The following is a 15,826-nucleotide window of genomic DNA, read 5'->3' as shown; positions in this document are numbered from 1 at the left end:
ACTCACCCCCCAAAAGAAATTCATGAATTGATGGTTTTTGTTCATTCTGCGTCCCAAAAATCAAAATAAAAAGCGATCAAAAAATGTCACGTGACCGAAATTGGTACCAATGAAAACATCAACTCATCCTGCAAAAAATAAGACCTCACATGAGTCGGTGGGTGAAAATATGTAAAAAGTATAGCTCTCAAAATGTGGTGATGCAAAAACTATTTTTACAATAAAAAGCATCTATTAGCTTGTGACAGCTGCCAAACATAAAAACCCACCATAAATAGTAAATCAAACTCCCCTTTATTACCCCCTTAGTTAGGGAAAAATAATAAAATTAAAAAAATGTATTTATTTCCATTTTCCCATTAGGGCTAGCTTTAGGGCTAGGGTTAGGGCTGAGATTAGGGTTAGGGGTGTGTTGGGGTTAGGGTTGGAGTTAGAATTGGGGAGTTTCAACAGTTTAGGCACATCAGAGGCTCTCCAAACGCGACATGACACCCGCAGACAATTCCATCAAAGTCTGCATTCCAAAATGTCACTACTTCCCTTCAGAGCCACGACATGTGCCCATACAGTAGTTTTCTCCCACATATGGGGTATCAGCGTGCTCAGTAAAAATTGGACAACAACTTTTGTTGTCCAATTTCTCCTTTTACCCTTGGGAAAATAAAAAAATTGGGGACTAAAAGATTTCCATTTTCCAATTAGGGCTAGGGTTAGGGCTAGAGTTAGGGATGAGATTAGGGTTAGGGGTGTGTTGGGGTTAGGGTTGGAGTTAGAATTGGGGGGTTTCCACTGTTTAGGCACATAAGGTGCTCTCCAAATGCAACATGGCGTCTGATTTCAATTCCAGCCAATTCTGCGTTGAAAAAGTCAAACGGTGCTCCTTCCCTTCCAAGCTCTGCCATGCGCCCAAACAGTGTTTTACCCTCACATATGGGGTATCAGCCTACTAAGGACAAATTGAAAAACAACTTTTGGGGTCCAATTTCTCCTGTTAACCTCAGGAAAACAAAAAATGGGGGCAAAAATATCATTTTTGTGGAAAAAATATGATTTTTTATTTTCACACCCTGGCGTTATAAACTTCTGTGAAGCCCTTGGGGGTTCAAAGTGCTCACCACACATCTAGATAAGTTCCTTTGGGGGTCTAGTTTCCAAAATGGGGTCACTTGTGGGGGGTTTCAACAGTTTAGGCACATCAGAGGCTCTCCAAATGCAGCATGACACCCGCAGACCATTCCATCAAAATCTGCATTCCAAAACGTCACTACTTCCATTCCAAGCCCCAACGTGTGCCCATACAGTAGTTTTCTCCCACATATGGGGTATCAGTGTACTCAGGACCAATTGGACAACAACTTTTGGGTCCAATTTCTTCTGTTACCCTTGGCAAAATAAAAAATGGGGACTAAAAGATCATGTTTGTGATTTTGTGTTTTTTTTATTTTCCCGGTGTTATAAACTTCTGATTAGCCCTTAGGGGTTAAAAGTTCTCACTACATATCTAGAAAGGTTCCTTGGGGGGTCTAGTTTCCAAAATGGGGTCATTTGTGGGGTGTTTCCACTGTTTAGGTACATCTTGGGTCTCTCCAAACGTGACATGGCGTCCGATCTGAATTCCAGCCAATTTTGCACAGAAAAAGTCAAATGGTGCTCCTTCCCTTCTGAGCTCTGCTATGCGCCGAAACAGTGGTTCTCTCCCACATATCAGGTATCACCGTACTCAGTACCAATTGCACAATACCTTTTGCAGTCCAATTTCTCCTGTTACCCTTGGTAAAATAAAAAAAAAAATTGGACCTGAAGTAATTTTTTTGTGAAAAAAAGTTAAATGTTCATTTTTTTAAGCATTCAAAAAATTCCTGTGAAGCACCTGAAGGGTTAATAAACTTCTTGAATGTGGTTTTGAGCACCTTGAGGGGTGCAGTTTTTAGAATGGTATCACTTTGGGGTATTTTCTATCATATAGACCCCTCAAAGTGACTTCAAATGTGATGCCGTCCTTAAAAATAAAATGGTGTTGCAGAAATGAGAAATCGCTGGTCAATTTTTAACCCTTATAACTTCCTAACAAAAAAAAATTTTGGTTCCAAAATTGTGCTGATATAAAGGAAACATATGGGAAATGTTATTTATAAAGTTTTTTGTGTGCCATATCTCTTTGATTTTAGGCCATAAAAATTCAAAGTTGGAAAATTGCCAAATTTTCAAAATTTTTGCCAAATTTCCGTTTTGTTCACAAATAAACGCAAGTTATATCAATTAAATTTTACCACTAACATGAAGTACAATATGTCACGAGAAAACATTGTCAGAATCACTGGGATCCCTGGAAGCGTACCAGAGTTATTACCTCATAAAGGGACAGTGGCAGAATTGTATAAATTGGCCCGATCATGAATGTGCAAACCACCTTTGGGGGTAAAAGGGTTAAGAGTAGTGTTGAGCATTCCGATACCGCAAGTATCGGGTATCGGCCAATATTAGCTGTATCGGAATTCTGATACTGACTTGCGATACTTTTTTCATATCGGATAACGGAATCGGAAGTTCCCATAATGCTATGAGCCTGCTCGCTTTGATTCAGCCAATGGGAATCCTCAGAAGTGTGGGCACATCCTGTTAGGCATGTAGGCATGTTAACTATTGGCATGGCTGTGATTGGCTGCTGAAATGATGTGATGATGCACTATAAAAGCCACTGCTGCCGCCATTTCTGGTCACTCTGCTGTGAATTCAGTTAGGGACAGGCTGCTGTTGAAGACTGTGAGGGACAGTTAGAAATAGTGATTCTACAAAACATATTGTGCTTTAACCAGGCTACATAAACCACCACTGTAGCTTTCTTTTCCCTAGCAGCAGTGTTCACAGCTGTCTGCAAGGGCTGTGTGAGTGCAGCTCACGCTGTGGAGTGGGTCCTGTAGCCACATCTGGTTTAGGCCGCCCAGCGTGCCTCACTGCCGCCTCATACATATTTTTCTTCTTGAGCTGCTTATTTTTCAAAAATTCTATCTAGTGTGCTTCCATCCGTATCCATATACGTTGGTTGCAAACACTAGTAGTAGACAGCGGAGCCTTTCTGCAGCCTTTCAGTGCTAGTGCCCACTTAGCTGCACTGTTCACGGCTGTCTGAGAGGTCTCTGACTGTGTGTGAGTGCAGCTCACGCTGAGTAGTGTGTCCTGCAGCTACGTCTGGTTGTAGGCTGCTCAGCGTGCTTCACTGCCTCACACATATTTTTCTTTAATTGCAGCTCATTTTTTCTTCTCCTATTAGTGTGCATCCATCCGTATCCATCTACATTGGTTGGTTGCAAATACTATATAGGAGTGGATAGAGGAGCCTTTTTTCTGGCTTGTGCCCTTCATCTGCAGCCAGATTAGTATTACCCAATTTTTTTGGAGCCTCATCTTTTGCATTGTAGGTTTCCTGCCTGCATTGTAATAGCTCCAAAAAGTTGGTGATACTATCACTTTCAAATCTTTGGTCACATCCTTTTAGTTTTTTTTTAAAAAAAACCCAATAAAGTTCACCAAACACTACATTTGAAAGTTGTGTAGGCCACATTAGCTCCTATTAAAGTGTAGTCCACACACACACTTCATAAAATTAGTGTTTCTTCTACCTGTAACCAGCTGTTCAGGAATAAGCACACTAAGCCCCCCCTTTGTACTTTTCTGCCTATCTTTATCAGTCTAGCAAGATGAAGAAGGCAGGGAGTAAGGCACGTGGGCGTGGAGTTTCAGCAGGGAGAGGACGTGGGGATTCTGCAGGGAGAGGACGTGGGGATTCTGCAGGGAGAGGAAGTGGGGATTCTGTGCCTGCTGCAGGCACCAGTGAGTCAGCATCCCCCAGTTTTAGCAGGCAACAGTCCTTTATGCGCAGCTTTGTAGGACCTCGCCATACCCCACTGCTGCGGGAGGAACAAATTGAGGCCGTTGTCGGATGGATGGCAGCTGACGCATCGACTTCAATGACTTCCACATCCTCTCAGGGCCAGAGCACCGAAGAGCAACCATCTGTCTCTTCACCACCTGCCAAAGTGCCCAGGCAGTCAGAGAGCCCTGGACAGGAGCCATCACAGTCTCTACTTCTGTTCTCTGAATCTGTTGGCTTGGAAAGAGGGGGCCAGCCAAGCAGCATTCCAGAATATGAAGAAGAGGGAGTATGCAGTGATGCGCAACTTCTTTGTCCCTCTGAATCTGAAGAGGCGGGTGGGCCAGTGCCTATGGTCAGCACACCACAGTACGCATCAGATGATGACGAGACACAGGTGCCACTTTCTGGTGCGTACGGTGCTGGCGAGACAACCCAGGAGAAGCAGGTGTTTGAAGAGGGGAGCGTAGATGATGAGGTCCTTGACCCATCATGGCGTGAGGAACAGGAAGGTGGTGGGAGCGGCTCTGAGGAAGAGATTCCCCGAACGGCCAAAACAGGAGGGAGAGGGAGGGGGCAGACTTGGTTGACTGTAGCCTCCACTTCAGCACCCGTTAGGAGCATTCCTCTTTCAAAAGCCAAAACGGGCGCTCCCAAGACTTGCAGTGCGTGGTCTGTTATGAATGAGTCACTGTAGGAGGCAAAAACAGAATTGCTAGCTAAGTCCAGAAAACCAGAGAAGTTGGCAGCTATCGGATTGCAGACCACTGAACCTAACAACAACAACTAGCAGTAGCCGTGGGGGGTTCCTACGGTGCCCTAGACCCCTCGATCACAGCCAGAGAACTACATAGCCTAAAGACAGAAAGTGAAATCTAAACTGTCCCAGAGCAGACCCCAAAGCAATAGGCAGCCCCCATCATATAATGACGGTGAAGCAAGATGAAAAAACACTCATACAGATAGAAAGATAGGCTGAGCAAATGATGGGGCCCATGCTAACTAAATAGGACAGGATAGAAAAGCTGCTGTCTGCAATCCGCCAAAACCCTCTCAAAGCAAGAGCCAACAGACTGATAGAGAAAAAAGCCCTGAAGACGCTAGGCTTCAAAAGACTATATCAGTACTCAGGTATTTTCTGAAGACAGAGCAAAAAGGAATTCAGCTCACCCAGCAGGGAAAGGAAGAAATCCAGAAAAACAAGGCAAAACAAAACCTAAGCACAAATGCAAAAAGCAGAGAAGAAAACTTAGCTTTTGAGGAGCAGGAATCAGACTGGTCTCCAAGAATCCCTCAGAGAAATCACCCGCAAGGCAGAAGGGCGTGGGCTGCCTTATATCCAGTCAGCAATTCCAGTCACCCAGTCATCATCATTCTGCTCAGATGCTTTGTAATCAGCCTCACTACCTTCCTTCACCAGAAGAGGGAGTTCATCAGACCTCAATGGTGAAGGGGAAAATGAACTCACAACAGTGGTCCTTTTTTGACACAGTTGCAGATGACATTTGCTTTGTCAAATGCAAGCTGTGTCATCAGTCAAAAGAGGGAAAAATGTCAGCAACCTCAATACCACTAATATGTGGAAACATGTGCGGACCAAGCATGAGGTGGAGTTACACAGACACACTGAAGACGTAGGCCAACGTACAGCACCACCTACCACCTCTTCAGCTCGTGTTGGGGCCTCTTCCTCCAGCTCACACACAGCTGGTTCGGCTTCCTCACAGGATCGCCAAGGAAGAACCTCTGGCACTGTTGTCCGGAGACCCTGTGACATTCCACCCACATCACCACGTTTCTAGTCATCCTCACACTCCCAGGCCACTCGACAGCCATCGGTAGCACAGGCATGGTATAAAAGGCGGCCATACTCGGCAAACCATCCCCGAGCGCAGGCTCTGAATGCTGGCATTGCCAAACTACTGGCACTTGAAATGCTCTCATTCAGGCTGGTGGAGACTGACACCTTCCGGGACTTCATGGCATTGGCAGTCCCACAATACACCATGTTCAGCCACTTTTATTTCAGCAGGCGAGCCGTCCCTGCCCTGCAGAAACATGTGGAGGGAAAAATAAAACATGCGCTACTAAACGCCGTTAGTAGCAATGTCCACCTGACCACTGATGCGTGGACCAGTAACCATGGACAGGGACGATACCTTTCCCTCACTCTCCATTGGGTCAATGTTGTGGAGCCGGGTACAGATCTGGAGAGTGGCGCTGAACGTGTTCTGCCAACTCCACGGATTGCAGGAATCCAGTCTGTACACATAGACTCCTCCTCCTACTCAAGTTCCTCAGAAACAGCGCAGCAGGAGCCTGTTATGACCGATATGAGCACAGCCGTGGCCAAACGTCAACAGGCCATACTCAAATTAATTTCTTTGGGGAATAGAAGCCACACAGCGCAGGAGCTCTGGAATGCCATCAAGCAGGAGAGCGACGTGTGGTTTGTGCCAGCGAATCTCCAGCCGGGCTTGGTAGTGTGTGACAATGGCCGAAATCTGGTGGCAGCTCTTGGCCTAGGCAACCTCACTCACATCCCATGTCTGGCACATGTGCTGAACTTGGTCGTGCAGAGCTTTCTGAGGGACTATCCGGATCTTGATGCACTGCTGCACAAGGTCCGCATAGAGTGCGCTCACTTGCGGCGTTCCAGCACGGCAAGATCGCGCCTTGCTGCTCTGCAGCGCCGATTCCGCCTTCCGGAACATCGCATCATATGTGACCTACCCACCAGGTGGAATTCAACGTTACATAGGTTGGAGCGGTTGTGTGAGCAGCAGGCAGCAGTCATGGAGTACCAGCTGCATCAGGCGCAAACAAGTCGCACTGCGCCGGTCACACTTCAGCACCACTGAGTGGGCCTCTATGAAGGACATCTGCCTCGATTTACGTGCCTTCGATGATTCCACGCGGATGGCGAGTGCAGATGATGCACTAGTCAGCATGACTGTCCCCCTTATCTGCCTGCTTCAAAAAACACTGCAAGCACTAAGGGAGGAGGTTTTGGAAGAGGTGGAGGATGAGGAGTCCCAAATGCCATCTGCTTCTGGACAGTCTGCGCAACGTGGTTCCTCACAAAGGCCTAGGCAGGGGACACTTTGTGAGGAGGAGTCGATGGAGGAGGAAGACATCTCTCCAGAGGAGGGAGGTACACAAAGCTCTAGTCAGTATGTACAGCGAGGGTGGGGTGATGCAGAGCAGGCAGAGATCACGCCTCAAGCAGGGGACAGCGGTTCTTTGGCAGTTGGGAGTCTGCAGCACATGGTTAATTTCATGCTGCAGTGCCTGAGAAACGACCGACGCATCGCCCACATTCTCTACATGGCTGATTATTCGGTGTACACCCTCCTAGATCCTCGCTACCGGGACAACTTACAAAGCCTCATACCAACGTTGAACCGGGAGCGTAAACTGCGGGAGTACCAAGACACACTGATGCAGTCCATCATGTTTTACATTCCACCCGACAGCAGTGGTGCTAGTGCTTTACAAAGCAGCTCTGTGTGTCGAGGCAGTGGAGGAAACACGGCACAAAGAGGGAGCAGAGGCAGCGCCTCAGCACAAGGCAAGACCACCATGGCCCAAATGTGGCAAAGTTTTGTGTGTCCGCCACAATTGTCTACACAATCACAGACGGCTCCAGTCAGCAGGAGGCAACGTTTCTGTCAGATGGTGACAGATTACATGTCTTGCCCTGTCAGTGTACTCCCAGATGGCTCTTCCCCCTTCAAGTTTTGGGTCTCTAAGCTGGATACATGGCCAGAGCTTAGCCAGTATGCATTGGAGGTGCTGGCTTGCCCTGCTGCCAGTGTATTATCGGAACGTGTCTTTAGTGCCGTAGGTGGTGTACTAACAGACTGTCGTGTTATGAGCTCAATTTCTCCTTCACCTTTGATGTCCGATGAACTCCCTCTGCTGGTGAAAGGAGGTAGTGAAATTGATTTGGATGGGAAAAACCTGTCATCTGAACAGGTGGAGTGTGATTGGACATCCGGAATCTCTGAGTGGATATAAGGCCGCCGACGCCCTGCTGGGTTGCTGGTGATCCTCTCTGCTCTGAGCTCTGGCCTCCAGTTTAGTCCTGTTTACTAAAGCTAAATTTGTGCTCTGCTATCGTTCCATGAGATTTTGTCTGGTTTACTTAGTTTTTGTGTTCAGCCAGCCCTGGTTGGGACTGGCTGATCTCCATTTTTTGTTTCTGATCAGTTGATCTCTTTGCTCTGTTTTCAGAATATACCTGAATGTTGATATAGTGATTTTGAAGTCTAGTGACTTCAGGGCCTTTTCTATCAGATGTGTTGGACATTATTTTTGGCAGGGTTTTTGCGTGATTGCAGACAGTTGCCTTTCTTTCCTGTCCTATCTAGTTAGTGAGGGCCCCATCATTTGCTCAGCCTGTCTTTCTGTCTGTGTTTGTGTTTTCATCTGTTTTCACCGTCAATACATGTTGGGGGCTGTCTATTGCTTTGGGGTCTGCTCTGGGGCAGTTTAGATTCCCCTTTCTTTCTTTAGGTTTATTTAGTTCTCCGGCTGTGAACGAGGTGTCTAGGACCACAATAGGAACACCCCACGGCTACTGTTAGTTGTTGTGAATAGGATCAGGGGTCTGCAATCCGCTAGCTACCAACCTCTCCGGTTTTCTGGACTTAGCTTGTATTTTTGTTTTTTCCTCCTCCGGTGACTCATTCATAACAGAATCACCAGCCATACCGCAGATTCTAGGGTACTCAATAGCAGGAAAGAATTGAAAAAAAAAAAAAAGTGTCAGAATTTTTTTTTTCAATGTATATTTTTTCCTCTTTCTCTCTGGGGCCGTAGGAGGAATTTTTTCTTAATGGAGATTAAGCAATTGTCTGATCGTGTGGAGCAGCTGGCTGCTGAAGTGCGGGGAATTTCCACGTATCTTGCTCATTCACATGCTGCTGAACCAAAGATTCCTACTCCTGATGTGTTTTTTGAGGATCGGTCTAAATTTTTGAATTTTAAGAATAATTGTAAATTATTTCTTGCCTTGAAGCCTAACTCATCGGGGAGCTCTGCGCAGCAGGTTAAAATTGTCATCTCTTTGCTGCGCGGCGATCCCCTGGATTGGGCGTTTTCTTTGACACCTGATGATCCTATTCTAACTAATGTGGATGCATTTTTTCAAGCCTTGGGGTTGTTGTATGATGAACCTAATGGTATTGATCAAGCTGAGAAAGCCCTGTTGGCATTGAGCCAGGGTCAGGATTCTGCAGAGTTATACTGTCAAAAATTCCGAAAGTGGGCGGTCCTTACCACCTGGAATGATGGTGCCTTGACAGCTCTCTTTCGGAAGGGTTTGTCAGAAACCGTAAAAGATACTATGGTGGGATTTCCTGTTCCCTCTGGTCTTGACGATTCTATGTCATTAGTAGAGTTGAGCGAAACGGGTCGAAAAAATTCAAAAGTCGCCGACTTTTGGCAAAGTCGGGTTTCATGAAACGAAACCCGACCCTAGGATGAAGTCGGCCACGAGGTCGACGACTTACGCGCCAAAGTCGCGTTTCAAAAGTTTGTTTTGCGCTCTTTTTCAGCCAATCAGGATCCACGGACACTGTGGGCAACGTGATGACCTAGGCACGGGTCACCACCATCTTTCAGAAGGGCATGCAAGTGATTGGCTTGCTTTGGTGGGCGTCACAGGGGGTATAAAAGGGCGTGCACGCCGACCGCCATCTTACTTCTGCCGATCTTAGTATAGGGAGAGGTTGCTGCTGATTCTGTAGGGAGAGCGTTAGGCAGGGAAGAAGACAAAAGAACTGCTTCTGCTGCTAGCGATTTGGCCTGCACAACACACAAGTCACTGTGTGTGCAGTGCAAGGGGAGGCTATATTGTGGTGTATCAGTGGTGTTGGTTGTTGGGCTGCCTTCTAAGGCTTCCTGACACGCTGGCATTGCTGTTTACCCACTGCTCCGCAAACTGCTTTTTTAAAAGCAATCCAATCTCCCTTATCCTCTAGTCACTTTTGTCACAGCTGTGCCATCGAGCGTGTCACATAGCGCTCAGATATCAGTGGGCCTCACACAATCCACAAGTGTCCAGTGTTCAAAAGTGTACGCAGAGATTCAAAATCTCCATTATCCTCTCGTCACTTTGGTCACAGGCAGCTGTGCCATCGAGCGTGTCACATAGCGCTCAGATATCAGTGGGCCTCACACAATCTACAAGTGTCCAGTGTCCAAAAGTGTACGCAGAGATTCAAAATCTCCATTATCCTCTCGTCACTTTGGTCACAGGCAGCTGTGCCATCGAGCGTGTCACATAGCGCTCAGATATCAGTGGGCCTCACACAATCCACAAGTGTCCAGTGTCCAAAAGTGTACGCAGAGATTCAAAATCTCCATTATCCTCTCGTCACTTTGGTCACAGGCAGCTGTGCCATCGAGCGTGTCACATAGCGCTCAGATATCAGTGGGCCTCACACAATCCACAAGTGTCCAGTGTCCAAAAGTGTACGCAGAGATTCAAAATCTCCATTATCCTCTCGTCACTTTGGTCACAGGCAGCTGTGCCATCGAGCGTGTCACATAGTGCTCAGATATCAGTGGGCCTCACACAATCTACAAGTGTCCAGTGTCCAAAAGTGTACGCAGAGATTCAAAATCTCCATTATCCTCTCGTCACTTTGGTCACAGGCAGCTGTGCCATCGAGCGTGTCACATAGCGCTCAGATATCAGTGGGCCTCACACAATCTACAAGTGTCCAGTGTCCAAAAGTGTACGCAGAGATTCAAAATCTCCATTATCCTCTCGTCACTTTGGTCACAGGCAGCTGTGCCTCGAGTGTGTCACATAGCGCTCAGATATCAGTGGGCCTCACACAATCTACAAGTGTCCAGTGTCCAAAAGTGTACGCAGAGAATCAAAATCTCCATTATCCTCTCGTCACTTTTGTCACAGTCAGCTGTGCCATCGAGCGTGTCACATAGCGCTCAGATATCAGTGGGCCTCACACAATCCACAAGTGTCCAGTGTCCAAAAGTGTACGCAGAGATTCAAAATCTCCATTATCCTCTCGTCACTTTGGTCACAGGCAGCTGTGCCATCGAGCGTGTCACATAGCGCTCAGATATCAGTGGGCCTCACACAATCTACAAGTGTCCAGTGTCCAAAAGTGTACGCAGAGATTCAAAATCTCCATTATCCTCTCGTCACTTTGGTCACAGGCAGCTGTGTCATCGAGCGTGTCACATAGCGCTCAGATATCAGTGGGCCTCACACAATCTACAAGTGTCCAGTGTCCAAAAGTGTACGCAGAGATTCAAAATCTCCATTATCCTCTCGTCACTTTGGTCACAGGCAGCTGTGCCATCGAGCGTGTCACATAGCGCTCAGATATCAGTGGGCCTCACACAATCTACAAGTGTCCAGTGTCCAAAAGTGTACGCAGAGATTCAAAATCTCCATTATCCTCTCGTCACTTTGGTCACAGGCAGCTGTGCCATCGAGCGTGTCACATAGCGCTCAGATATCAGTGGGCCTCACACAATCTACAAGTGTCCAGTGTCCAAAAGTGTACGCAGAGATTCAAAATCTCCATTATCCTCTCGTCACTTTGGTCACAGGCAGCTGTGCCATCGAGCGTGTCACATAGCGCTCAGATATCAGTAGGCCTCACACAATCTACAAGTGTCCAGTGTCCAAAAGTGTACGCAGAGATTCAAAATCTCCATTATCCTCTCGTCACTTTGGTCACAGGCAGCTGTGCCATCGAGCGTGTCACATAGCGCTCAGATATCAGTGGGCCTCACACAATCCACAAGTGTCCAGTGTCCAAAAGTGTACGCAGAGATTAAAAATCTCCATTATCCTCTCGTCACTTTGGTGACAGGCAGCTGTGCCATCGAGCGTGTCACATAGCGCTCAGATATCAGTGGGCCTCACACAATCTACAAGTGTCCAGTGTCCAAAAGTGTACGCAGAGATTCAAAATCTCCATTATCCTCTCGTCACTTTGGTCACAGGCAGCTGTGCCATCGAGCGTGTCACATAGCGCTCAGATATCAGTGGGCCTCACACAATCCAAAAGTGTCCACAAGTGTGTGCAGAAATTCTAAATCTCCCCTGTCCTATAGACACCTTGTACCTTGTTTTACATTACTATATAGTTTGTTGGATTTTGTCTACATTTCTACCAAAAATGAGGAAGGCTGGTGGAAGAGGCCGTGGAATTGGGCGGGGGTTGGCAGCTGGTAATGATGGTGTTGGTGGTGGATCTGATGGTAGTGGCAAGAGCAAAATAGGACCGAATGCAGGAGGTACTGACCCTGCGTCATCGTCTGGCTACATAAGGCCTCGAACGCTTAGTTTTCTAGGAGTTGGCAAACCGCTTTTAAAGGCAGAGCATCAGGAAAAAGTTTTGTCTTACATTGCTGACTCAGCCTCCAGCTCTATCACCTCCTCTTCTTCAGTTGTAAAAAGTAAAAGCACTGAGTCGTCATTGGAGGCTCATGTTCATGAACCACACCTTTCCTTGTGTCCTTCACCCCAACCAAGATTGAAGGATGACGCAGGCCATACTACTGATTACTCCATGGAGCTGTTTTCACATACCATGCCTGGATTATCAAGTCAAATGGTGAATTACCCAGGCCAAGATGAATCTGACATGGAGTGCACTGATGCACAGCCGCTGATGGATGATTCTGCTGGTACATTCACTCAGAGCACTACATTGTCCTCGCAGTGTACAGAGCCAGATTTTGACCCTGATGAGACTCAGGTGCCCCTTCCCGCACACTATACCACCATACACGGTGACACAGAGAAAGGTGCACATGACATAGAAGAGGAGGTGATGGATGACCCAGTTGTTGACCCAGATTGGCATCCATTGGGGGAAGAGGGTGCTGCTTCCAATAGGTCAGATGAGGAGCATCCACAGCAGACATCGACATCGCAACAGCTGTTATCTGGCAGGCCCGGAGCACTCCAAAGACAGGTTCCAAACATCAAAAGAGTTGCTGGACAGCTTGTCCAGAGGGTCAAAAGATCACAGCGTGCTAGGCCGCAAAATGTCTGCCAAAGTAGGAAGAGTGCAGTGTGGCACTTTTTTGAACAAAATCCTCATGATCAGGCCAAGGTTATCTGTAAGAAGTGCGCAAAGACCTTTAGCCGAGGGAAAAATCTGAAAAATTTGAATACCAGTTGCATGCTTAGACATTTAACCAGCATGCACTTGCAAGCGTGGACACAACACCAAACCTCAAGTGCCACATGTGCAACTGATCACAACGAAGGTAGTCAGCAACGCTACATTGTTTCCCCCACTGTAAGCCCACCGGTTAGCACAGCAGCAAATGTTGAGGTGTCGTTGCAAGGCCACAGCAGTCAGGGAATCCCACTGTTATATCAATGAAAGACTGATTCTAGGCCATCAGAAAGAACACCAACTCCATCACCATCATCAACCCTCTCTCAGTCCGCCCTGTCCACCGCTACTTCCACCATATGCAGCTCTCAAGTCCAGCTCACCCTCCCAGACACTATGAGTAGGTCAAGAAAGTACTCAGTCTCTCATCCGCGTACACTGGGTTTGAACGCCCACATTGCCAAACTAATCTCGTTTGAGATGATGCCCTTTCGGTTGGTGGAAAGCACAGCTTTCCGCGAACTCATGGCCTATGCAGTACCACGCTATGACCCACCCAGTCGCCACTTCTTCTCTCGCAAAGCCATCCCAGCCCTCCACCATCATGTGAAAGACCGCATTGTCCATGCACTCAAGCAGTCAGTGAGCGGAAAGGTGCACCTCACAACTGATGCATGGTCCAGTCGGCATGGCCAGGGCCGTTACGTGTCCATCACTGCGCACTGGGTTAATGTGGTGGATGCAGGGTCCACAGGGGACAGCGGTGGTGGGACAGTGCTGCCTAGCCCACGGTATAGGAAACAGTTGGCTGTAGGCGTTCGACCCTCCTCCTCCTCCTCCTCCTCCAGAAGCGAAAGCTCGTCCACAGAGCGCAGTCGTACGAGCACTCCATCTGCAGCTGCCACTGTTGCACACGATGTGTCCCCCTATCGAGCAGCTAGTGGAAAGCGTCAGCAGGCTGTGTTGCAGATGATGTGTTTGGGCGACAGAGACACCGCCGAGGTGCTGGCCGAGTACTTGAAGTGACAAACTGAGTCATGGCTGGGCAGTGTACATCTTGAGGCAGGCAAGGTAGTTAGTGATAACGGCCGAAATTTTGTGGCAGCCATAGCCCTTTCAAAACTCAGCCACATACCTTGCTTGGCTCACACCTTGAACCTGGTGGTGCAGTGCTTCCTCAAAAATTATCCGGAGTTAACAGCCCTGCTCCAGAAGGTGCGAAGACTGTGCGCGCACATCCGCCGGTCGCCTGTACACTCCGTTCGTATGCAGAAGCTGCAGCGATTGCTCCACCTTCCCAACCACCGCCTCATTATCGACATTGCAACAAGGTGGAACTCCACCCTGCACATGGTGGAGCTGCTGTGCGAGCAGAGGCAGGCCATAATGCATTTGTGGGAGGATACACGGCCAGGCACTTTGAGAGCAGACATGGAGTTGACAGGCGTGCAGTGGTCGAAGCTGAAAGACCTTTGTAAAGTCCTTCAGTGTTTTGAGGAATGCACACGGCTGGTAAGCGCAGACGACGCCATCCTAAGCATGAGCATCCCACTTATGCGTCTGCTCATGCAAACTTTGACGCACCTTAAGGAGCAGGCGTCTGCAGCCAATGTTGAAGAGGAGGAGGGAATCTTTGATGACATTCAGCCATTGTCTGCTCAGGGACCTCTCCTGAACGAAGTGGAGGAAGAAGAGGAGGAGGAGGAGGATGATGGGGATGATTACTTAGGGGAGGAGGATGCATCTCGTGGGGCAAGTGAAAATGTTGGCATGGCAAGGTCTGGTACAGGGTTTGTGCGTGACTGGAGGGATGTGGATTTGCCAGAAAGTGCTCCTCCACCCAGCACTCGCAGTGCATCATTGACACCGGGAACATTGGCCCACATGTCAGATTATGCCTTGCGGATCCTAAAAAGGGACCCCCGCATTGCCAAAATGATGAACGATGACGACTACTGGTTGGCCAGCATCCTGGATCCACGCTATAAAGGCAAATTACAAAACATCATGCCACAGGAGAACCTTGACCTAATATTGGCTAATAAACAAGCAACTCTGGTAAATCGGTTGCTTGAGGCATTCCCAGCACACAGCAGCGGTGATGGTTCTCACACGAGCCGTACGGGCCGGGGGCAGCTTGGCAGAGGTGTTCGTGGTGCACACAGCAGAAGTGGCGTTGGAGACAGGGGTTTCATGACAATGTTGTGGACTGATTTTTCAAATACCGCTCACACAACTGGTAATACTGCATCGATGGAAAGTGACAGGAGACAGCAGTTGTCAACTATGGTTACAAACTACTTTTCCTCCCATATCGATGTTCTCCCACACAGGTCATTCCCCTTTGACTATTGGGCCGCTAAACTGGACACCTGGCCTGAATTGGCCCAATATGCCTTACAGGAGCTCGCTTTCCCAGCTGCAAGTGTGCTATCGGAAAGAGTCTTCAGTGCAGCTGGATCAATCCTTACAGAAAAAAGGACCCGTCTGTCAACCCAAAATGTGGATGATCTAACCTTCATTAAAATGAACCACGCATGGGTTTCCAAGGATTTTGTCCCACCTTCCCCTGATGACACATAGGGTGACAGAAAAATGGCTTGCTTTGGTCCACCTCTTCCTGGTACTTCACCTATTTCGCCTTTTGCATCAGCTGAATGTCCAACATCAACATATGCCACTTTCTAAAACTCCCTAACTGTGCTGCCCCCCCCCCATGGCCGGGGTCACCACATACCGCACGACACCGTGCGAGTGCCGTTGCCCTGGACAGGTGGGTAGGCCGACTCTTGGGCGCGGGCACTGGCACAGGGTCCCTCATAGTGCAATCAAGTGT

This window comes from Dendrobates tinctorius, unplaced genomic scaffold (assembly GCF_039654945.1).
Source record: "Dendrobates tinctorius isolate UK_male_01 unplaced genomic scaffold, ASM3965494v1 ptg000129l, whole genome shotgun sequence".
Taxonomy (NCBI): Eukaryota; Metazoa; Chordata; class Amphibia; order Anura; family Dendrobatidae; genus Dendrobates; species Dendrobates tinctorius.
Note: the sequence above shows the minus strand (reverse complement) of the source record.